The sequence below is a fragment of the Megachile rotundata genome, chromosome 4, assembly GCF_050947335.1.
Source record: "Megachile rotundata isolate GNS110a chromosome 4, iyMegRotu1, whole genome shotgun sequence".
Classification (NCBI taxonomy): Eukaryota; Metazoa; Arthropoda; class Insecta; order Hymenoptera; family Megachilidae; genus Megachile; species Megachile rotundata.
The window spans coordinates 2,821,593-2,846,221 of record NC_134986.1 but is presented as its reverse complement, the minus strand read 5'-3'; the positions used below and the strand labels follow the sequence as shown (position 1 = coordinate 2,846,221).

Sequence of the window (24,629 nt, the reverse complement as noted above, 5' to 3'; positions counted from 1 at the left end):
GTCAATTTCCATATTTTTTTTTAATAACTTTTAATAGCGCATTCAAAGCCTATGTTAGTATAAACATTTTTGCTTATTTTTAACCGACCTCGAAAAAGGAGGAGGTTACTCAATTCGATCAGTATATTTTTTTTTTTTTATTATATTCTATGTGTGCCCGTCGATTACGCCTAGCTGGATGCACCGATCGGAACGAAACCTTTTGCATCTGGTAGGCTCTGACTCCCCATTCGTACCATTATCAAAAAATTTTTCATTTTTTAATTGCAAAGTATTGTTATTATAAAAAAACCGGCAACTTTTGAAATAAACTTTTCTCGATTTTAGTGCGCTTTTAAAATCTTATCACGGACATGATTCTGAACAATTTTGTTCATATAAAAATTTCGCGGAAAGCTTTAGTTTTCGAGATATTAGCGAAAAATTGTTGAAAAGTTTTGAAATCAACTTTGGACGATTTTAATGTCCTTTCAATATGTTATCAGGGGAACGATTCTGAACAACCTTTTCCTTATCCGCAATTAAGGGGAAGCTTTACTTTTCGAGTTATTAATGAAAAACTATTGTTACTAATATATCGAATTCTGCGTACGTCTGCGTGTCTCTGGTGGTGTATGAGTCAACATGCAGTCGCCGATTTTCTACTGTTTCTACAAACACGTCTTGTCGGCCGAAAATCAGTATACATGTATAATAACTATTGTTATTGCAAAATCCTATTCTTTGGTATTGTTATGTAAGAAATGTCTCACAGTATCCTATACAATTCTCCCCATTTCACTAAAAAGCGTGAAATAAAATAATTTTAAGAAAAAAAATACGCCGACTTCGAAATGCACTAAAAAGTATAAAATAATTTCTATTTCCTAATGAAGTAATTTCTATTTCATTCAATCATACAATTACGTAACAGATATGAATGAAACCTATTTACTCGTTAGGTAGTACATTAAATACATTTCAACCTTTTCGGAGGCGGCGCATAATTAAAAATACCTCAGTAAACGTTGCTGCCAATAACCAGTTGATTTACATTCTATACGCACTAACACCTACTTCGAAGCGTGCTGTCGAGTTATATGTATAGAAAAAAAAATAGCTATACAAGCTTTGCCTATGTTCGGCTGTCCAAAGGTTGACATGTTCAAGAAAATCTTTTAATTTTGCGCCGCCTCCGAAAAGGTTGAAATGTATTTAATGTACTACCTAACGAGTAAATAGGTTTCATTCATATCTGTTACGTAATTGTATGATTGAATGAAATAGAAATTACTTCATTAGCAAATAGAAATTATTTTATACTTTTTAGTGCATTTCGAAGTCGGCGTATTTTTTTGCTTAAAATTATTTTATTACAAATAGAATGTATTGATAAAGTTTGGCAGTATATAATAACTAGATAATACTGTACGCAGCTCAATGCGGGCTAGATATTTGAATTTTATTGTTTTACCGAACACGATGGTAACAAACGATGAAGAAAGAATCATAATCCTTGATTTCTAACAAGGGACATCACCCAATTGATACACGCCGATTTTGGTAAAATTTTTATATGTTATAGAACTCGACAAAATATTTGACACGTATTTTTTTTATCGGCAAACAATTTAAAGTTGGGGTTCATAAAACTATTTTCGCAAATATCTCGGGAACTATTAGGCCTAGAGAAAAATTTCAAAATGTAAATTTTTCTATTTTCGAAGGCCAATAATATAGCGTAAGTGAATTTTTGAGAAAATGATTTGTTTAAAAAGTGTATTAAAAATTAGCAATATTTTGCAGATTTTTTAAACAAAACGTTGTACCATTTTGATCAAATTTCACATAAATAAACTATGGGCCGAAAGAAAAAATACGGATAAATTAGAATTTTTAATTTTGTATGTGGAAAAAATATTACTGTCGTTGAAGTTATACGTACATTTTATACCTTCCGTTCGGTGCGATTGATTTCTATACGTAATATTCTGCAAATTGTATTATATTCCATTTCTTATACTAATTTATTTAAAAAAAGACCATACACGCCTCTATAAAAATATAGGGCCCGAGTTAGATATCCTATTTGTTCCGCGTTATGGGCGTGTACTGGTGGCAGTATTCGACGCACGGAAGTATATGCATTTAAAGGAATTGCATCTGTTGATTAAGAATTGCCTTACTATTGTAATACGTCACTCAATAAGTCCCCGGTCTGACACATATATAGCGACACTGGTGACAGACCCACGTTATTTTCGAATATTACTAACCTTCAAACAGTACGTGCCAAAATTTCATGGTATTTTGACCAATAGTTTAGAAGTTACAGTCATTTTAGTACCCCCAGTTTCGTAATTTTGAAGACAATGGATAGAAAGGAATTTCATTTGTTGATTAAACACTGTTTTTTAATCGGAAAAAATACTGTTGAAGCCAAAATGTGCCTTGATAAGCATTATAGGGACTCTGCACCAGGGAAATCAACTATCATTGACTGGTATGCTGAATTTAAACACGGTCATACAAGCACCGATGATGCTGAACGCTCTGGTTGCCCAAAATCAGCAGTCGTTCCGGAAAACATAAAAAATGTCACAAAATAATTTTAAAGGGCCGTAAACTTAAATTGTGTGAGATAGCTGATGCCTTGAAGATATCAGAAGGTAGTCTCTTCACAATTTTGCATGAAAATTTGGGCATGTGCAAATTGCTTTCAAAGTGGGTGCCGCGTTTGCTGTTTCACGAAGGCAATGCGCCGTGTCACAAGTCGATGAACACGATGGTTCAATTGAATGAATTACGTTTTGAATTGTTTCCCCACACACCGTACTCCCCAGATTCGGACCCCAGCGACTACTGGCTCTTTGCAGATATGAAAAAAATGCTCCAGGGAAAGAAATTTGGCTCAAATGAAGAAGTGATTGCGGAAACTGAAGCTTATTTTGGGGGCAAAGACAAATCGTTTAATATAAAGGGAATTGAAAAGTTAGAGGAGCGTTGGAATCAATGTATCACACTGGAAGAAACGTATATTGATGATTAAAGTGGAATTTCTAAAAAAAAATTTGTTTTTCTTAGTTAGACCGGAGACTTATTGAGTGACGTGTTAAAATATATATTGCTAGGTTCGGTAACTCTGAAAATATTACTTTTTTTGCGATTTTTAAAATTTTTTAAAATTTTTGTAAGTATCAAAAAATTATTTGCTAAACTTACTGTAAGTAAAATTACTAACTATATGGCGGAATAATAAAAGGTATTACAACTCTATAGTAACAAACGCAAAATTATATTTAAATCAGTTACCAATTACTGAAAAAACGAAATGTTATTTCAAATGTTGTATCTGTGTTGTAACAAACGTTGTAACATATTGTTTCCTCAGACTATCATCATAAAGTCAATTTATGCGTCTTCATTAACATATCACGGAATAACCAATATTTTCCTCTTAAAAATATTCTCCTTATAAAAAATTCATTCATGAATAGTTCAAAATGAATATTCCAAACCACAATGTCTAAAAAACTAAAACGATAAACTTCAGAAGAAGCTTTCGTGGTTCTGCGGTTGAGAAATACACGTCGAAAAGAGACCTCTTCATTTAATTTCATAATTTATGAAGATATTTTATCATTTTCACAAATCAACGACATCTCCTCTGTTCCTTTGATTTATCTAGCTGTTCTATCACATTTAGCTAAACACTATCTGATTCTTCAGTTTATCTAAATATTCTATTACGTTCTCTAAACCACTTTGCGAACACGAGGAGGCCGATGAAGAGGTGATCCTCGACGTCTCCTCACGTTCTTCGTGTTACCGTCGGTATACAAAAATTTCAGTGATGTAATTGTACATCTGTCACGAGCATATTGTCGACGTGTGTTGATGTCGTACAAGTTGAGAAGAACGAGAAGACGAAAGGAACGGTGACTTTCTCGTTGACATTTCTGCATTTTCACGCGTTTCTTTCGCGGCAATTTGCGGCTACGCAAATTAACTGTGCAATTATCGGCCACGTCACCGGGTTACGAAGACCGTGCAGCGAAATTAAGTCCTCGGTTATTCTTTGTAACGGTCGCTGACTGTAAGAAGAACTCTCAGAATACTGAAAGAAATGCACCTGTGTTTGATTAAATAAAAATATGTATTACGGAATTCGTACGTATTTTGTATGTAGCATTCGCTTGCCACAAGATGAATTCTTATAGAATATTTCTGATAGGATAGTTTGATTAAATGAAAATGTGTATTACGAAACTTGTACATATTTTCACACTTCATATATATTTTTTATACACTGTTCTCTAACCATAAGGCGAATCTCATAAAGAAATATAGCTGTGACTAATTAAACAAAAAAATGTTGAAACTTTCAAATATCTAAATTTCTTAATTCTGTATATGGACAGTAAATTAATAGGCAGTGATGATGGTTATTACGGTTAGTTATAAATTAGTTAATATAATAATGATTTAGTATTAATACAATATCTACCACCAAAGCACCATAACTTCTTCAAATCCTTCCCGCATGCACAAAATGTGGATGAGCCATAAATTGTTCTGTACTTAAGGTGAAGTGGGGTAAGTTCGTAAACGGGGCAAGTGCGTATACAGGCTATTTTTATTACAATATGAGCGAAATTTCTCCGTTTAGTATGTTTGTTTCCTTGTTTTGTTTCACTATATCCCCTTTAATATTTCAACTAAGAGTACTTGTTTGCAGTATAGAGTACTTGTATAATGCAGTAAAAAGCATTTTATAGCAGATTTCTTAATAATTCTGCTCTTGTCCCATTACACATGCAATAAAGTTTCAAAGTATTTAACTTCAAGTTACGCTCTTACCGCATTTTCGGGAAAAGTGCAGAGTAGTTGACATTTTAAACAATTTCTTAATACAATCAAAGTGTATAAGGAAAATTAAGGTCCTAGTTAATATTAATTAACTAGTAGTAATTATACAAAGCGTTCGATATCGACAGCGTTAAGTATTTACACAGCAGACTGAAAATACTTACGTTTAAATACCAACTTTACAAAAACCAATCTGCACTTACCCAACTTCACCTTACATAGATGAAGGTTCCTTGAATTGCATAAATGGTGCTTTTCAAGTGTTGTAATGAAATATGGAAAAATTGAATATTGTTTTCTTCAAATTGAAGCATTTTAAATTATATTGAATGGGTTTGAACTAATTCATATTTAATGACAAATCTAATTATCAATTTTGAAAGTGGTTTAAGACAATTTTCGATAAGAAAACATTTAATTCACTTAATAATTGCTATTATTTCAAGGGGAATTACAAATTCAATTCTTTTAAATGCACTTCAGAAGTGTAATACATTGGTATCCTATACGTATATTTTTCCTTTCATTGAAACGCAAACACTTAAATATCTCAATTTAAACATAAATAGACTTAGGCCACTTTCAAAATGAACAACTCACTTATTCAGTTATAACACACTTTACAAACTACTTTCTGATTCAGACACGCATTTGTCATTCACATATTACTCGATATCTCAGATTGAATGTATTTTAATTAATTTATTTTTCTTACTTATTTATGAATAAGTATATTCTTCTAAAAAATAATTATCCTCTGAATATCAACAACGAACAAGGGGCCAATTATAGTATCTTCGCTACAACGGTTCGAAAACAGTCATTAGCCAATCACTGTCACTCAACACTGTTTATATTTTACATAATTATTATTGACTTTATATAATTTCTATAATACATATGTGTATAATTTTAACAAATGTGTAATCATTTTATGAAATTTCAATGTTTAGCTGTTGGAACGGTATATAACGTGCAAGTGAATGATTTATAATATACTTATATTTAAGAATTTTTAAGTTCCCTTCCTGAATTTTTAAATTATCAGTTTCTTGTTCTTTAATTGAGAAATTTCCAAATTTTCAAATTTCCAAATTTCTAAATTCCCACATTTAAAAATTCCCAAATTTCCAAATTTCCAATTTCCCAAAGTCCCAAATTCCTAACTTCCCAAATTTCCAAATTACCAAATTACCAAATTTCAAAATTTGTGCATTTGAGAATTTGCAATCTATAAGTTTCCAAATTTTTAAATTTCCACTTTATTGAGTTTTGTAATTTCTATATTGCCAAATTTCGTAGTTTCTCAATTTTTAAGCTTCGTAATTGCCATCTTTCTTAATTTCTAAATTTCTAAATTTCCAAATTATCAAACTTGCAATTTCTCAAATTATCAAATTTAAAAATTTCTAATTTGATAAATTTTAAATTATAAATATTTGTAAATAGCTGAATGAACAAATCGTTAAGTTTGTTTAAATGAACAGATTTGTATATTTCTAAATTTCTAATTCTCTAAATATTTAAACTATTACTTTGTTAAATATCATTTCAAATCGTGGTATTCAAACAATTAGATAAACTTCAATAAATTTAAGATAACGATTTGAATAACAAAATGGATCGTTCAATTTTGAAAGAATGATGATAATAAAAAATTTTATATTTGGTAAAAACGAGCACCGTTAAGTGGTTATGTAACCTTAACATCAACATATTACATAAATATTCATTAAATAAATCATTCATATTTTAAAGTTATTTTCAACGCGAATGCATCAAACTATAATAATATAAGCTACTTTATTTTCTTCAGAAACTTTCCTGCTATCAGATTTAAAAATATCACTTCCTGCGATAAATTTTATTCGGCAAAAAATTCGATTTAAGTTTATTAAATCGGAGATCGATTTTAAATCTTGTTAAAGAAGCGCGTGATTGTGATTGATCATTACAACAGAAACTACGTAGTATATTTTTCAAATGTTATTGATTCATGTATGATTCATGAAATAAATAATGCAAATATCTCGGATCTTTTTTCTTTAATTATTCTTGTTTCGTCACCTTAAATTGTTCTATTTGTGTGAATGTCACGGTGTATGTCGTTTATATTTTCATGCTTTAAGAAAACATTTCTCAATGACCAATCAGTGAATGACAATAAAAAAATGATTATTTTCAATAGCATAGAAGCTGTAATATTAGTTAATAAACGTACATCAATTAAGATGTGAGAATACATTTGCTGAGCCTTTGATGAACATATGCGAAGGTAATCGCACACTTGCTGATTGTCGCATCAAAAATGACTTTGATTAATCGATCAGAGGTAAACGTATCTAAGAACGCTTATTAATATTTTCAATCATTTAACCCACCTTTTTTATCTAATGTAAAATCTATTATAGGAATGACGATAAATGATTTTTGCTTTAACGTTCTAAATATGGTAATTTCGAGAGTTTAAAATGAGACAATGTTAAACCCAAAAAATCACTTTTTTTGCTAATGACGGATTTACGATAATACAAGTTGTACGTTTCGACTACAAAAATGTTATTATGAAAAAATGGATTGTTTACAAATTTTTTAAGATAAAATTTTGATTTTGAAAAATTTAATGAGAATCAAAGAACGTTAATTTAGGGAAAGCCTACGAAAATTATAGAGAAAACCTCAGGAAAATGTAAGAAGAATTTTGGAAGATTTCATGAAAATATTAGAAAAATCTGGCTGTAGATTTCAGAGACGTAGTAGAAATCTAAAGATTTCCTTGACGGATTTCGTAGGAATACTAGAAAGATTCTGACAAATATCTAGGGACAGTCTCACAGGAAGAGTAGTCTAGGAAGAATCTAACAAAGTTAAGAGAACCTAACGAGATTTCAGAATGAATGTAGAATACTTTCAAAAAGCTTCTAGGCAAATTCTAGGAAGGTTCCAAGAAAATTCTAAGGAAAATCTAGTGCAACACTTAGGAGAATCTATGGAGATTTTACAAGGAACCTAGCAAAAATCTAAGAAGATTCTAAAAGATCGCTAAAGAGGTTTCAGAGAGACTCCAGCAAAAATCTAGCAGGGGACCTAAAAATCTACGAGGACATAAAAAGACATCAGGCAGAACTTAAGGAAAATGCTTAATCCTAAGATTCTAGGGAGAACAGAGGAAGAATCTAATTTTAACATTTTTTTTTTTAAGAAAGGGAATTACCCTTCCCTTCTTAAACGGAAGGATAATTGCACACAGGTGCCATAATCGATAATTTCACGTGCAAAATGCATGTAGCTTGTTTGAACGTTGCACAACTGAAATTACATATCAACAGTTATGGCTGTCCATTTGATGAAAGACATTAAAAGCGACGTTCAACGTTTAGGTTAGTCGTACTTGAAGTTCGTTTGCATACGAAACGATTATCTCGTGGAAAATTAAACTTAACAGGAAGATAAAGAATACAATGTAATTGATGCCTATTCGAGTTGTAACACGCAACGGAATATATTTAAGAATTACGTAAATTTCGAAGTTAATCCGTGATGCAGACTGCAATGAGATCAGGAAGAACAAAACGTAGTTTCCGCTAGTGTCATTAATGTAAGTAATGATTTTTTAGCGACGATGACCTCGCTCAAGTAGGAAGCGCATAACCAATTTATGAAATTATAGGACTACATTAATAAAAAAGTAAACTCTCAAGAGGATAATTATATTCTTTCTTAACATTCAACACATTCTCCTAAATTTTTATATGTACAGGATTTTTGAAGTTGCTTTGGAGTTTTTTACAGCCAAAGCTTACAAACATATTCGATGAAAATAAAAGAAGATGAGAAACGAATATAATGGCATAGAATTTTAGACAATTTGTTAAAACGTTAGAACAAAAATACAAAATAACTTATTGTTGGCATTGATTTGTTTTTTGATGCCACGTATAGTATGTCCCCGTTTTGTAGGTAAAATCATTACTATGTTCAACTTATACTTTAAATAACAAATACTCTTAAATCTTTTATTGAAATATTTAGGGTCATTTTTTATTTTTTCATACTCAAAATACAGAATATTGCTAGTAAAATATACTAGTATATTTTAGCATATAATATACTGATATGTACTACTTAAAATGTACTTAAAAACTTAAATGTACAAAATATGATGACGTGTAAATATACATAGAATTTCAAATAATAGATCAAAATATTCAGCGTGCATAGGTTGAATCACAGAATTGTATCATTTGTAAGCAAATACCTCATATGTGAAACATGTAAATATGTTAAAAATTTACAAATACAATATTACTTAGAAGCTCTCTATTAACATCAATAATTTGTTTACTTAATAAAGCACTAATTTGACTATAATTTGTTAATATTTATAACTTTGAAAGAAATGCAAATAACCCTGTAGGAATTTATGTGAGTTTAGACATGACCATTTAGTATAAATGTCTTCCACACTTAATTTCACATTAAATTCACTATAAATTTATAGCTCTTTGCAGAATATTTTCTACATTCCTCATTTTTCAGCTATAATCAATTAACAGTTTTTCTTCATTATTATACAAGTTTAATTAACTCCAAACTGAAAAGCAATTTTAAGATAGATAATTAAATCTTCATGTCACCAAGTCTATAATAAAATGCTCGTTCAACAACGTTTACACGGAAATACGTTTAAGTTATGCTTGCACTGACATTTAAACGTACCCTTTGCAATAGTTTCACTATTAAACGCATCTTATTATGCATTCAAATCCCTTAAACGGTATGGTGTTGAAACGAAACGAATCGACAACAAATATGAGAGCTTACTTTCAACTACATATTTAGAATATCTGTTGCAATCGTCCAAAATCGGTTCAAATCCTATTGACGCTTAAAAATCACTGACTCCACAACATTCAACGCAAAGAACCTTTACAAGCCTGAAACAGTAGGTAACAGATTTCGGTGCTAATTGTATATGTGACTACATCAAAATATAAATTGGAAAAGAACATTTCGTTTTTTAGTTACCATTTTTAAATAAGGTGAAGTGGGGTAAGTGCAGACTGGTTTTTGTAAAGTTGGTAATAAACGTAAGTATTTTCAGTCTACTATGTAAATACTTAACACTGTCGATATCGAAAGCTTTGGACAATTACTACTATTTAATTCATATTAACTAGGACCTTAATTTTCCTTATACATTTTGATTGTGATAAGAAATTGTTTAAAATGTCAACTACTCTGCACTTTTCCCGAAAATGCGGTAAGAGCGTAACTTGAAGTTAAATACCTTGAAACTTTATTTCATCTACAATGGGGCAAGAGCAGAATTATTAACAAATCTGCTATAAAATGCTTTTTACTGCATTATGCAAGTACTCTATACTGCAAACAAGTACTCTTAGCTGAAATATAAAGGGGGATATAGTGAAACAAAACAAGGAAACAAACATACTAAATGGAGAAATTTTGCTCATATTGTAATAAAAATAGCCTGTATACGCAGTTGTCCCGTTTACGAACTTACCTTGCTCCACTTTATGAAAATTATTTTGTATTACAAAAAGTTTTTAAGATATTGAGGAAAATATATTTTTCATTCCCAACTTTATGGGTGTTCACCTCTTGAAAATGGATTGCCAATAAAAAATATATTGGTGAAATATTTTTTTGAAATTTAGAAATTTGAAAATACATATGGTTTACTGTTATTAATAACTATTTACAGATATCTTACTTTATTTATCACATTTTATTCTTTCATGCTAAGGTGGCAAAGAAACGCCGAAATCGGTAATTTCTTATACCCCACCACTTTTTTTATGGCACTTGTGCGAAAGCAAAAATGCGTGTCAGGATTACAACTAGAATGACGTAAACGAAGAATCCGCATCACTTGTGTAAGAATCACGAATGAACAAGAATCTTTTAGTGTCGCGTGTTTAACATATGAGTATCTTTCCGATGCTTTCCTTTCCTCCATTTAGCATTATGAGTTTGAGGACGCAAAAACTCTTATAAAAAATAAATGTCAAACTGTAATATGACTTCCTGATGATTATGGCAAGGATAGTTTATTTTATCCGAATGAACCATATTTAATAAATTTTGTTCGATATTGAAATAAAAACTATTCTATTATTTTGGTCCACTATTTTTAATATTGTTATTTTGGAATAAAGTATGTAGATTTATTTAAAAATAGCAATTTAAAATAATGAGCGATTTAATTATTTTGTCATTCTTAAATTTACAGGAGAAATAGTTAATAATATTATTGAATATAAGGAAATAATTGAAAAAATCAACTCGAAAAAACTTTTATAATCATTTTAGAACTTCATATGAAAAACTCTTGATTTTGAAAGATCAATTTCTGATTCTAAATTTCTAAATCAACGAACTTCTAAATTTCGAAACACTCAATTTTGCGAAATGTTACAGTCTTTAAATTTCTAAATTTCCAGATTTCAAAATTTGTTAATTTCTTAACTTCAAAACATATAAAGTTCTAAATACCTAAATTTTCAAATACTTATTTATAAGTTTCCTAAATTTCAAAATTTGTATATTTCCAAACTGCCAAGTGTCAAATTTTCTAATTCTTAAATTCTTAAATTTCTAAAAACTGTAAAATAGGTTTAGAACAAATACAAATCAAATTCTGTCGCATAACCTAAAAAGTACTGTAACGTGACCCACTTATATTTGGTTTATATATTAAACTTTATTGTTTCGTTGCATTATTTATAACAAAGAGAGCAATTCACGCAGGATGAATCTGCAGAGGAGAGCCTGTTGTAAATATGTTAAATGTTGATTGAATTAGCTATTTCTGATAGTCAATTATTTTTATCGTAAATATTAAGACTTTAACTATTTGAGCAAAAATGTGGAGCAAGAGACATTATAATTTCAATTGTATATAATTATATAATATATGTAATTATAATGTTATAATTATAATTATGCATAATTATATCATAACTATAATTATAATTATAATTATACAATTACACATAATTACATAAAATATATAATTATAATATTACAATTGTGATTATATAATTATACACTTATGATTATTCAAAACAAAATTATTTCTTTTTTAATAACTGAACTTCAATATCATATAAATATTTTCCTCAATTTTTTTAATTACTCAACCGCAAACAATTAACTAGTTCAGTAAGGTAGAAAGAGGTTTGGTCCCTCTGTACGATTTTTTAGGACGTATAGAATGACTCTGCGAAAGAATTTTTGCCTATTTTTAACCTCGTCCTTTGCAATAAAGAGAGAGTATCAAATGCCTATCGCTACCTGTGGAAACGCGGTAGCCGGAGGCATCCTCGGTGTCTTCTTCGTTCGCGGCGCATCTTCTGAAATGGCAAGGTCACCGGTAGTTACGTCACCAACTTTCCTCGACTCCTCTTAACGCGTATAACACACCGAGAAAACTAAATGTCACAATAACCAAGGACGCTCAACCGCGTGCTCGATTGCCTCCAGGCACCGGAGACCAAACGACGAGGGTAAGAATCCAACGTTCTTCAGTTTCGGCTTTCACATTCGATACGGCTACATGAACAGCGATGGAGATTCCAAATTCTCTCGAGTTTCCAAGCAATTTGAACATACAGTAGACCATGTTGCTACTGGTATTAATATCTGGACACAGTACTACTCCTACATTTGTTGTTTTGCATGAGGGGAGTTAATTTAGATGTATTACTTATTTTATAGAAAGATGACATTGTAGATTAAAAATACATTCACGACTTCTTTGTACTATTATTTAGTTCCAGTAGATATTTAGTTGAACATATCATTTTGAACAAAATATCGTATTTGCACGCCTCATTAATATTCGTACACTTTCTACCAGCTACCATAGAAGCCATTTGAAATGGATAGCTTTGTTTTGCTTACAAACGTCTGGACTGTTATTCTACTTTAGTATTAAGTTGTATTTCAAAGTGAAGAGAACTAGAATTTAATACACAAAAAAGGAAAAAATACTTTTGACAAGAGACAACTTGTAATTTATCATAGAGAGAAAGGTAAAACTTCTCAAGGAATAGCAAGGAATAGCAAGGAATAGCAGTTATTTGCAACAAGGAAGAATACAGTACCAGATATTAAAAGATATAAGAAAAAGGGTCACATCGAATTTAAGAAACAAGGGACAACCTTAAATATTGAATGAAAGAGAAGAAAAAAATGAATACGAAGAGTTAATAAAAATCCGCATTGTAGTATACAATTAACCTCAGAGATTTGTCATGAAAGTGGAAAAGAAAATTGGTGGCGAAATTGTGTGTAGAATAATGAGGAACAATGAGTATAATACCTCGAAAAGAAAGAAGAAAACTATATATTTGTGTATAAATAGGAAAAAAAGACCGATTTTTGCCAGAAAATTTGTTGAGTCGCAAGATTGGTGGGTAGATGTATGTAATAAATATTGTATTTTTGATTCAAATAAAAGAAGTATAGTATGGCGAAGAATAAATAAAACTCTAAAGCCAAAGTCTAAAACCTACTTTAAAAAACAGAGGAGGTTTTATGATTGCACGGGGGTGCATTTTATCAGTATAATGATTCAAAGCACAAAATTCAAGCAGTACAGGAATGTGTGTTATGCATATAATTGTCCAAAAATTTCACATCCACCTTCATAATGTTCAGATATTTATGCCATACAGAATTTATGAGATGAATTCGACCAACTAGCAAAACATGAGTAAATTCAAAAATTAAATTATAAATCATACTGAAAAAATAATAATTCTATTTCTTCAGAATATTAGGACAAAATTATTTTTAGTACACACTAATGATGGCATGAGTTTATTAAATAAAAACGGTTTGAAACAAAACATTAAAATCCTATTTTCTACATAAATTCTTTTTTTTTTCATAAAATATCCGAACATTAATGTGACGTGGCAATGTGATAGTTTGTTGCTTAAAATATATTACACATCGAAAAGTTATAATTGAAAAGAAATTGTTTATATATACTAGTCAAAAGAATTAAAGGAACAGAAAAATCCCATAAATTTTTAGGCCATATTCAAATTGCTCTGCTTCCGTTGAAATTCATCACAAACTAGAACCTGAAGCTTCAAAATGACTATTCTAGATGTCTCTTGTGATGAATTTCAACGGAAGCAGAGCAATTTGAATATGGCCTAAAAATCTAAGGAATTTTTGTTCCCTTAATTCTTTTGACTAGTGTATTTTCAAGTCACGATAAATGATTTATGTTTTGGTAAAGCAGTCTAATATATAAATCTATTTGCTATTAATGTAACTGCCTTTCTGTTAACACGTTGGCAAACTAGGTAATCATATGTGACCAACGCTGCAAATTCAGTTAAATTAATTATTTATGAGAGAAGTAAATGAAAGAAACTTTTAAGAGTTGAGACAATAATATATAATAGATTGAAAGATAAAATTAAAGTATCCTTGTGCTTAATGATTTATGTTAAAGTGTGTGTAGCCACAAACAGGCACAAATTAACGCTTCTTACATCAACCCCTTTTGAAAGAACGGGTTTCTTCATAGACCCACAACAATATGCAACATATAATATAATTGTACATAAATAACTTAAAAATAACAATTTGATTATGAATATGAACAAAAGAAGAAAGCACACAAAGATGCTTCTTTGCCTCAAATCCTTAAAGTAACGAAGTAGTATTATTTTAATGTCAAAATGTCTGCTGTTCTTATTACTCCTACATAAATAACGTAAAAATAACGAGGGTTGCCAGAACTTTTAATGTCGCCACATGAGGCCCTCAAAGTCGATTCTAAGTCCGCCATTTCAGTAAACTCTTAAGGATCTGTTCCTTTTCCTAATAGAAAATCAGTTAATAATTACTCAATCTTGTATTAACTATTTGCAAATATGAATAATAAATACAACAAGATATTGTGAACATAAAAATATTACCGAATTAAATTGTCAACTACTTCAGTACGGCACTCTACGCGTTAACAAGAAAATTGACAAGAAAATAAATTATTAACATTCTCCATGATTCTTTCACCTTTTCCAATAAAATTGTCATTTTTCTGTACAGTTCATCATTTAAATAGTCTTTCTTCTATTAATTTTATTTTCTGCGTGTTAGTATTAAATATTCGAGTACAGGATTCCGTATACTTTGTCCTCTAGAACATATATTCTTTGTATTATGTTAATATCTCTAGAATACCTATTTAAAAATGGTAATCACACGCATCCAATTAATTAACCAAACTCGAATTTTACTGTTATTATATACTCCAAAGTCCTTGAAATTGTTATCTGCTAGCTCCTGACACTTTACGATACTCTCAAACCGAACATTTGCTAAATTTAGACAACGTAATATAACGAGATGCGGGATCTTATCCTGAACAATAGATGTATATGATAAATAAGTCGAAATGTAAATTAAATTCTTTATATGACCCTCCAGAATGGCCTTTCGTTTTTTACAGCATAAGTGTGATGTTTAGACAGCGGAGACCTTTCAACCGTTTATACTTTCAGACTCAAGAGTATAATATTACGCATTCCGAAGAGCTGACCGATTTCTGCACCTGTCACTCTGAAATTAAGGAAACTTTTTTTCAAACAGAAAATATTGAAACAATTTAATCATCATTTTGTTAACGTAAGGTTGTAACGTTTAAAGTACACTTAGGTACAACGTAGGTTTTTTAAGGGCAAAAATGAAGGCAGATTTCTAAACAAAAAAGGACAATAAAAGGGGACATTCAACTTTCCTATCTAAGATATTTCTTAAGCTAAATTTTCATAGAAATAGTTTATTCCATAGATCTAGCTTTTTCCATAGTCCTAATTTCTTTTTAGGTCTGGATTTTCTTCAGACGTAGCTTTCTTGTAGATTTAGTTTTTCCGACACGTACCACTCTAAGACTACATTTTCCCTAGATTCAGGTTCCCCTTGAACTAAGTTTTCCTATATCTTGCTTCTTCTAGATCTAGGTATCTCCAGATTCAGAATTAATTTTTTCTACTTAGGTGAAGGTACTCTTAAAATTGAGTATTCCTAGAATTAATTTTTACTGCATACAGGTTTTTCATAGGTCTAGACTTTTTCTTTGTTTGTCTCGGTGAAACTAAGGTTCCCTAAGTCTTTGCTTAGAACTAGATTTTCCCTATATATAGATTTTGTTATAACTGTTAAGTTCTCCTTAAAACCTAACCTTTCTTTCTACATTTTCCTTACGTACTTTCCTATATCTTCTTAGAATTAAGGCTTCTCAAAGTCTGAGTTTCTTTAACACTAGAATTTTCCTAATTCTAGGTCTTCTCTAGATTTAAGTTTTCCTAGAACCAAGCATCCTTAAAAATAGATTTTTACCACGTTTTATTTACTTCAGAATCTTCCAAAATCAAAAATAAATCTGATTCTTATAAAAAAAGGCTTTCGATCTGGTTAATCAAATTTAAGTAAAACAAAAATTTCAATAAATTTTAACACATTACTGATCGGCAAAATGCAAGAACCTATCTTGAGTCACCGGCTATTATTTCGTAACTGAATACGGAAGTAAAACAATTCAAACAAACTGTGATGTATTTAATTAGTATATAATATGAATGAAACTTTGTATATATCTTCTATATAACTTGTTTTCATAATAACAAACTGTATAGTATCTGCTGTATAATTTATTGAAAAAGTTTATCATCACCAATCCCGGAGGATGAAATAATTGTGACACTAAAAGTATAATGAAAATCTAATTTTGAGAGAAATAATATTTTTTATAACAAAGCAAACACTTTTTCAGATGAATGCAAACTCGGATAATAGACTTTTGACATAATGTTGCTGAAACAAAAACGTCGTTATACTATCTTTAACTCTTTGCACTTCTGTATTTCTTTCTCACTTACTGACTTTTCAATTTACAAAATAGATTAAGAAAGTAGTTCTCCATAAAATATATTCTAACAGGGCGAAATATGTGACAAATACATTTTTCTTTTAATACAAGTAGTAGATAAACGATAATTCATATTCAACGAATTTATTTATCTGAGTTATTTATGAAACCCAAGAGAAATGTGATGTCAAACCACACTCGACATAGGAGTGCAAAGTTAAATATCAACAATTTTCGAAACTATAAAATCGTAATAGGTCAAGGAAGATTGTATCCACAAAATTCAGCGCCAATCATGATTTTTGCGACATTCAATCACAGTATCGTTTTATTTTCAGATATTCTATCAGAACTGTTCGAATAAAATCCAAGATTATTGTAATTATTCTTCATAAATATACATATGTACATTCGAAGCAATTTATAATCTTACACTAGCTACAGATAGCTGTTTCCACACCGTTGCCATACACTGCCAATGCTCAGGTGGATCATCCGAATTACGAAATCCCTAATATCTTGTAAGTGACTGTTTCGTGTCTGCTCTTCCCCAGGCAAAAAAAGTAATCGTTACAGGACCCGTCTGCTTTTGATGTAGGTATAACAGGTTTTTTTGAACACACGATTTGATGAACACTGGTTATTGAATAAGTGATGAAGACAGCGAAGAATTGGATAAAACGTCAATACTTGAAAAACGAGTTTGAAGCTATTCTTGTGTCTGACTCTCGCTGATAATCGGTGCTATAAATTTCATTCAATTAATCTAAAAAAGTACTCTATATTAATAGTGAACAGAAGAATTAAATTGCAAATGAGATATTCTTAAACTTTAGAAGATATTTCTATTCAAACTTCTTATATTTATGATGTGGAACTTGTAGCATCATATATATTATTTAAAACTCTACAATAAAATATTTTTGCTATTACATGATTTCAGTAAAATTTTGTTGGTACGATGTAACTGTAATGAAATACTTTTACATTCTAAAAGTAAAAAAATTAATTTTCGGAAAAAAAATACACCGACTTCGAAATGCACTAAAAAGTATAAAATAATTTCTATTTCCTAATGAAGTAATTTCTATTTCTCTGAATCATACAATTACGTCACAGATATGAATTAAACCTATTTACTCGTTAGGTAGTATATTAAATACATTTCAACCTTTTCGGGGGCGGCGCAAAATTAAAAGATTTTTTTGAACATGTCAACCTTTGGACAGCCGAACATAGGCAAAGCTTGTATAGCTATTTTTTTTTCTATACATACAATTCGACAGCACGCCGCGAAGTAGGTGTTAGTGCGTATAGAATGTAACTATGGTCTATCTAGCCCTTTGCGGACGGGACGGTTCGAAGTGAACCGTGGGGCCGAGCTCCTGCCGCGATAGTCATTAAAAATTGCCGGCGTATATTTCTGCCTAAACGCGGTTTTCGTTCATAGCATTCCAAGTCATATTCTGGACATATTATATATACATGCACAGATTTACGTGCATGAACACATGTACGCGTTTCTCGGCTCAATCAACTGTTTTCGCCAAACGCAAGTATGAGTTCTTCGGCCAATTTGATGATTTACGCAGAACGCATATATGCGGCGGTAGTCCGCAAAGGGCTATATTAATAGAGTATGCGACGAAAAGACTCGACCGCCGCATATACTATAAAGCTAGAGCCCATCTGTCGCAAATTTGGTAATTCCCGCGTCGTAGGCACCGTTTATAGGTTCTTAGATCCATGGCTTCTACACGCGAACGAAGTCGATTCAATTTCATTTATATCAGAAACGTTGATCAAATGAAGATGCAGACATTACATTTACGTATATTACCAGGTATATCTATAATGGTTCGTATTCTTTCTCGGGATTTATTAATTTCCAATACGCCATACCACAATCAACTGGTTATTGGCAGCAACGTTTACTGAGGTATTTTTAATTTTGCGCCGCCTCCGAAAAAGTTGAAATGTATTTAATATACTACCTAACGAGTAAATAGGTTTAATTCATATCTGTGACGTAATTGTATGATTCAGAGAAATAGAAATTACTTCATTAGGAAATAGAAATTATTTTATACTTTTTAGTGCATTTCGAAGTCGGTGTATTTTTTTTCCGAAAATTAATTTATTTAACGCTTTTTAGTGGAATGGGGAGAATTGTATAGGATACTGTGAGACAGTTCTTCCAGGCTTTTTTTGACTGCGTAAATGCCATGAGCATAATTAAGTAAAAGACAACATGGATATTCGTTTTTCAACTTTTTTGCAACAATAACCCTTTGCAACTAAAAAATGAAAAAATTTTTGATAATGGTATCATTGGGGAGTTAGACTCCACAAGATGCGAAAAGCTTTGTTCCGATCGGACCACCCACCTAGGAAAAACCGCCGAACATGCATAGAAAAAATAATCCTTTGCAACTAAAAAATAAAAAAAATGTTTGTTAGAACGGTAGGAAGACTTTACCAAGCAATGGGAATAATACACCAACGTCAACGTGAACTCATCTTGCTGCATAAGTTGCGTGTCAAAGCGGCAAAGCTTAGTTAGTGTTTTGGTACAGTGCATTGTAATTGCCCTTTCTTGTCTTTCCCGTGCATAGCACGGGGCGTTCCACTAATAATAATAACAATATTTATTCGCTAATATCACGAAAACTAGAGCTTACCGCCAATTATGCATAAGGAAAAACTCGTTTAGAATCATGCTACTAATAACGTATGAGAAGGACATAAAAATCGTTCGAAGTTGGCTTCAAAAGTTAACAACAATTTCTGTAATATCTCGAAAACAAAAGCTTTCCGTCAATTTCGCAAGAGGAAAAAGTTGTCCAGAACCACGCCCCTAACAACATATTCAAAGGACATTAAAATCGTTCGACGTTGATTTCAAAAGTTAATAACAATTTTTGTCGCTAATATCTCGAAAACTAAACATTTCCGCGAAATTTGTATATGAATAAAATTGCACAGAATCATGTCCGCGATAAGATATTGAAAGCGCACTAAAATCGAGAAAAGTTTATTTTAAAAGTTGCCGGTTTTTCTGCAATAACAACACTTTGCAATTGAAAAATGAAAAATTTTTTGATTATGGTACCAATGGGGAGTCTGAACCCAACAGATGCAAAAGGTTTCATTCCGATCGGTCCATCCAGCTAGGCGCAATGCGCGAACATACATAGACAAAAGAAAAAAGTTGCCGGTTTTTTTGCAATAACAACACTTTGCAATTAAAAAATGAAAAATTTTTTGATAATGGTACCAATGGGGAGTCAGCATCTACCATATGCAAAAGGTTTCATTCCGATCGGTCCATCCAGTTAGGCGTAATCGGCGAACATACATAAAAAAAAAAAAAAAAAAAAAAAAAAAAAAAAAAAAAAAATATATACTGGTCGAATTGAGTAACCTCCTCCTTTTTCGAAGTCGGTTAATTATAATTAAATACTTTTACTACGAAAGAAATATGAAAGATACTTGTTAGAATAAATAAATAAATAAAACATTTTTATTACGGCAAAAATATAATGAAATACTTTTACTATAATAGAAGTACAGCAAAATACTCTGATTATGATAAAACTATGGCAAAAGAGTTTTATGGTGAAAATATAATCGAACTTTTGATTTATGATATAGCTGCAGGAAAATTTTACGATGGTAAAGCTACAATAAAATATTTTTACTGTTATAAAACTATGATAAAGTATTTTTGCTGTAGTAATACTATGATAACAAAATTCTCTACGATAAAAGTATGAAAAAACTGTATGAAAACAATGATAGAAGTATGATAAAAAACTTTTTTATGATAAAATTGTAATAAAATATTTATACTGTAATAAAATTGTCATAAAACATTGGTACTATGATAAAAACATAATAAAACGGTTATACTATAACATGACTAAATTAAAACACTTTTACTATAGTAAAACTATATAGTGAAATATTTTTATTGTAGCATAGCGATAATAAAATATTTTTATCATCGTAAAGCTATGATGAAACTATAATAAAACAGTTTCACTATAGTAAAATTATAGGAAAATACTTTTATTGTAATCTACCAAGAATAAAATACTTTTACTGCAACATGCCTAGAATAAAATACTTCTACTTCAATGTACCTAGAGTAAAATACTTTTGCTGTAATATACCCAAAGTAAAAACACGTTTACAATAATACAACTATTATATACTTTTATGAATTCATAAAAACGCTATATTTCTGAAATCTAAATTTGTATTTTCAACATCTGTAAACTCATTAAGTAATGAACCTGTTATAAATCCAGTCATTAGTCCATCATCACGACCTAATTACAGTTGACCTTAAGATTTCTCAGGTCACTTTCCACCATCAATACAATACACTGGACAGAACTTATCAACTGTAAACTCATGCAATTTATAAGTGCAGTTATACAACACCTGATTATATAATGCATGGCAATCTAACGTTTAGCCATATAATGTGTGGCTATACATCGCGTGGAGACTTTAGGTATGACCATATAATGTAGGACCAAAACTAACGCTTGGCTATACTTCATGACCATGCAACGAACGGTTAAGCACTGCAGGGTGTAAATTTTTGAAAATCAGGAGTTGAGAATTTTCTAATCTGACAGTTTAAAAAATTGAAAATTTTAAAAACTTTAAAATTTTATAAATTTGAAAATTTAAGTTTCAAAGTTGTTCAGTTTGTAAATTGCAATATCTGTAAATTCGCAAATTTGTAAAAAATAATAACTGTGAATTAGTAAATAAAAAAATTAATAAATTACTAAAATAGAAATTACTAAATTAGAAAATCTGTAAATTTGTAAATTAAAAAATCAGTAAATTTGTAAATCAGAAAATTCGAACTTTCAAAAATGTCAAAGTTCATACATCGCAGAATTTCCGAACTTCCAAATTCCTAAATTTGTAAATTTCAAAACTTCTAAATTCTAAGTTTAAAATATTTAACTAAGAAAATTTTGAAACTTCGAAATTTGAAAAATTTGAAGTTTGAAGATTAATAAATTCGAAAGCCATAAAATATAAAAATTTGAAAATTTATAAACTTAAAAAGATGTAAAGTAGAAAGATTTCTGGAAGCCGTTGGAAAATTATTTAAAAAAAAGATTCATCAAAATTTATGAAGGCAACACACATCGATAACCAAGCATAACGAACACATCACAATCGAACTATCGGAAAAAAAAGTAATTTATTAATATGGCACTCAAATCTTGACAACAAAAGTCCCGACAGATATAATCCCGAGTACACTCATCGCATGCACAACAGGCAGAGTTTCAAATAGCGGGTATATTCGTCAAACGCAGTTTAGGTAAAGTTAGTCAAAATTTTGGTTGTCGGGATTTTGGCTATCGGGATGTTGGAGTGAACGCCCTATAAATAACGTAGAAGAAACGTAAAGTCTGTGAGATATTTACTTTACGATTTCCAAATACGAGAAATAGTATTTAACAGGACTTAATTTGCAAGAATCATGGTGTATATGTGTGTATTGTGTTATTGTGATCTAAACATAGATGAACTTGACGTGACTAGACTAACATACTATGCGAACAGGAACAATCGTCTCTTTACCGAGATGAAAGGTCCTTGGCATTGCTGACGAAGTTCTTACGGCAAAGTCCACCTGAAAGATACGTTTCATTGTAATATCTGAATGGCACGAAAGGCGAGTACACAAATGCCATTTTGACCGAGAATACTTTCGAGTTGAACGACGACGCAGCCAATTCCATTAAAGCGACTCTTGCGTGGATTTCAGGGACACATTCGAAAAGCTGTTAACATAATCCTTAATCGATCGAACGATTCTCTGAGCGTTTATCGAGGCGATGTGACATTTGCGAAATAACCGATCAGATCTAACGACAGGGATAATTTACAAACGTTACTCGTGGTAAATTTAAGAATTGCTGTTTACCCGTCAGCTTTAGAGAGGTCCTTCGATTTAGGAGCTGCTGAACGATCGAGTAGTCTGTTGATTTACGATGTGCATAGTCAATTAAGCCGTATATCAAACACGTTTCTATTGAAGGAGAAAAGTAAAAGTCTTGAAGGAAAACATGCGTTTCGGTATTGTATACAGGGTGTAGCAATCGTGATACGAACGGTCTGGTTTCTGTATTCAGAAAATAAATCAAAAGAATAAATGATATTTTTCTGCTTTTTGGTTCGAATGATAATATTCGGCTTTATTTCAAAAAATTAATTTTGAAAAGTTAATTTGAAAATTTTGTATATACTTGTAAGCAAAGTTTACGATACGAAAAATAGAAATTTTAACATCTTCTTCGTTAACCCTTAACGGTCACACTAGGATGTGAAATGGCTACATTATTTGTTTAATTTAATTAATTATTTAATTTGGCTTTAATTTTAATAATTTTATGTCCTAAAAGTTTGAATAAATACCTTTTTAAAACCGTGATATTTTTACTATTTTTTTCCTCAAACTGTTATATTTCAAAAGTTTTCAATTAAAACTTAACTCTTTGTATGAAAATTGAACAAAATTTTGTATTTTTCCCTACAATTCGTCATTCTTTCAATTATTTCACGTTTTTGAAGTTTGTTAATATTCAACGTTTAAATTTACCAAAATCAACTATAACAGATAAAACAACTTCATTCATTATTCATTCATTATTTTCATTCTGTGCAACATGCTTTAGAGACTGAGGTCTCAGACGTCCTAGTGTTCCAGGTACGTTATTCTCATGAAATGTAATCGTTAAGGGTTACATTAATAATTTGATATTATAAATTAATGAAAGTAAATATTAAAACCATTCAAATACATTATCAATTATTCTTCGTGATATTGTTTATATACTAATATATTTAGTTACAAATATAATGAATATGTACATAAGTAACCACATCCAATATAATACTGTCTGATAACAGTTATTTGATTAATAATTACATTTATTAATTATAATACTTATTAATTGTTGAATTAACCAAATAAGTGTTGAAATTGTCATTTATATTACCGTAAACGAATTCTTTTATAAATATTGTTAAGAACGTTTAAATTCAATTTTCTTAAGATCAAAGACAAACATAAGAAAATGTTGTTATTTTTTTCGATATATTTTTGTATCCACAATAATGAGAGACACTAGTAATATAATAGAAACGAAACACGTTATATGTTAAAAATATTAAATACAATTTATTTGGCAAATCATCAATTTTTATTTGTATATAATATTTAGAGAGATTTTTAAATAGATTCATTTAAAATCTAAAATCCGATTTCAAATTTAAAATTATATTGTACAGTGCATCAAGAATCACTTTTCGACTGTCATTCTTGGCTCGTACAATTTTTCCCTATCTGGGTTCATACGAAATAAGTAAATTTTAAATGGTGACTAAGGGATCCTGACGTCCTCCAAAAAGAATAAAAGAAATCAAAAAATTTTTTAAATATTTTTTTCCAATTAAAGTTCACATTTTATTTATGTTGTACTATATCCTCTATTTCTACACTACTCGTAAATTAACTACTTATGAAATGAATCAAGACTTTTGTAAAAAAAGACCACCATTTTATTTGTTAAATAAAGTACAATCAAAGACAGAATTTCATTGAATTTGTTATATTTAACAAGTAAAAATATTTTAAAAATAAAATACTTCAATTGCCTTCCCCAATTTCTCAAATCCATAAATTTTCATATTCCTAAATTCCCAAAACATCCTCAAATTTTTAAGTTTCCAAATCCTCAAACTCCAAAATTTCATAAATTTCAAAATTATTTAATCCTTACATTCTCAAACTTCGAAAACTCTTAAAATTCCTAAAATT

At 30.2% G+C, this 24,629-nt stretch overlaps 1 long non-coding RNA gene across 1 annotated transcript in view; it reads right to left on the bottom strand.

Annotated features, from left to right (window-relative positions):
- The window catches only part of LOC143264407 (uncharacterized), a 46,157-nt gene that overhangs the window by 20,334 nt on the left and 1,194 nt on the right, over positions 1-24,629 (bottom strand). The window lies entirely within an intron of this gene.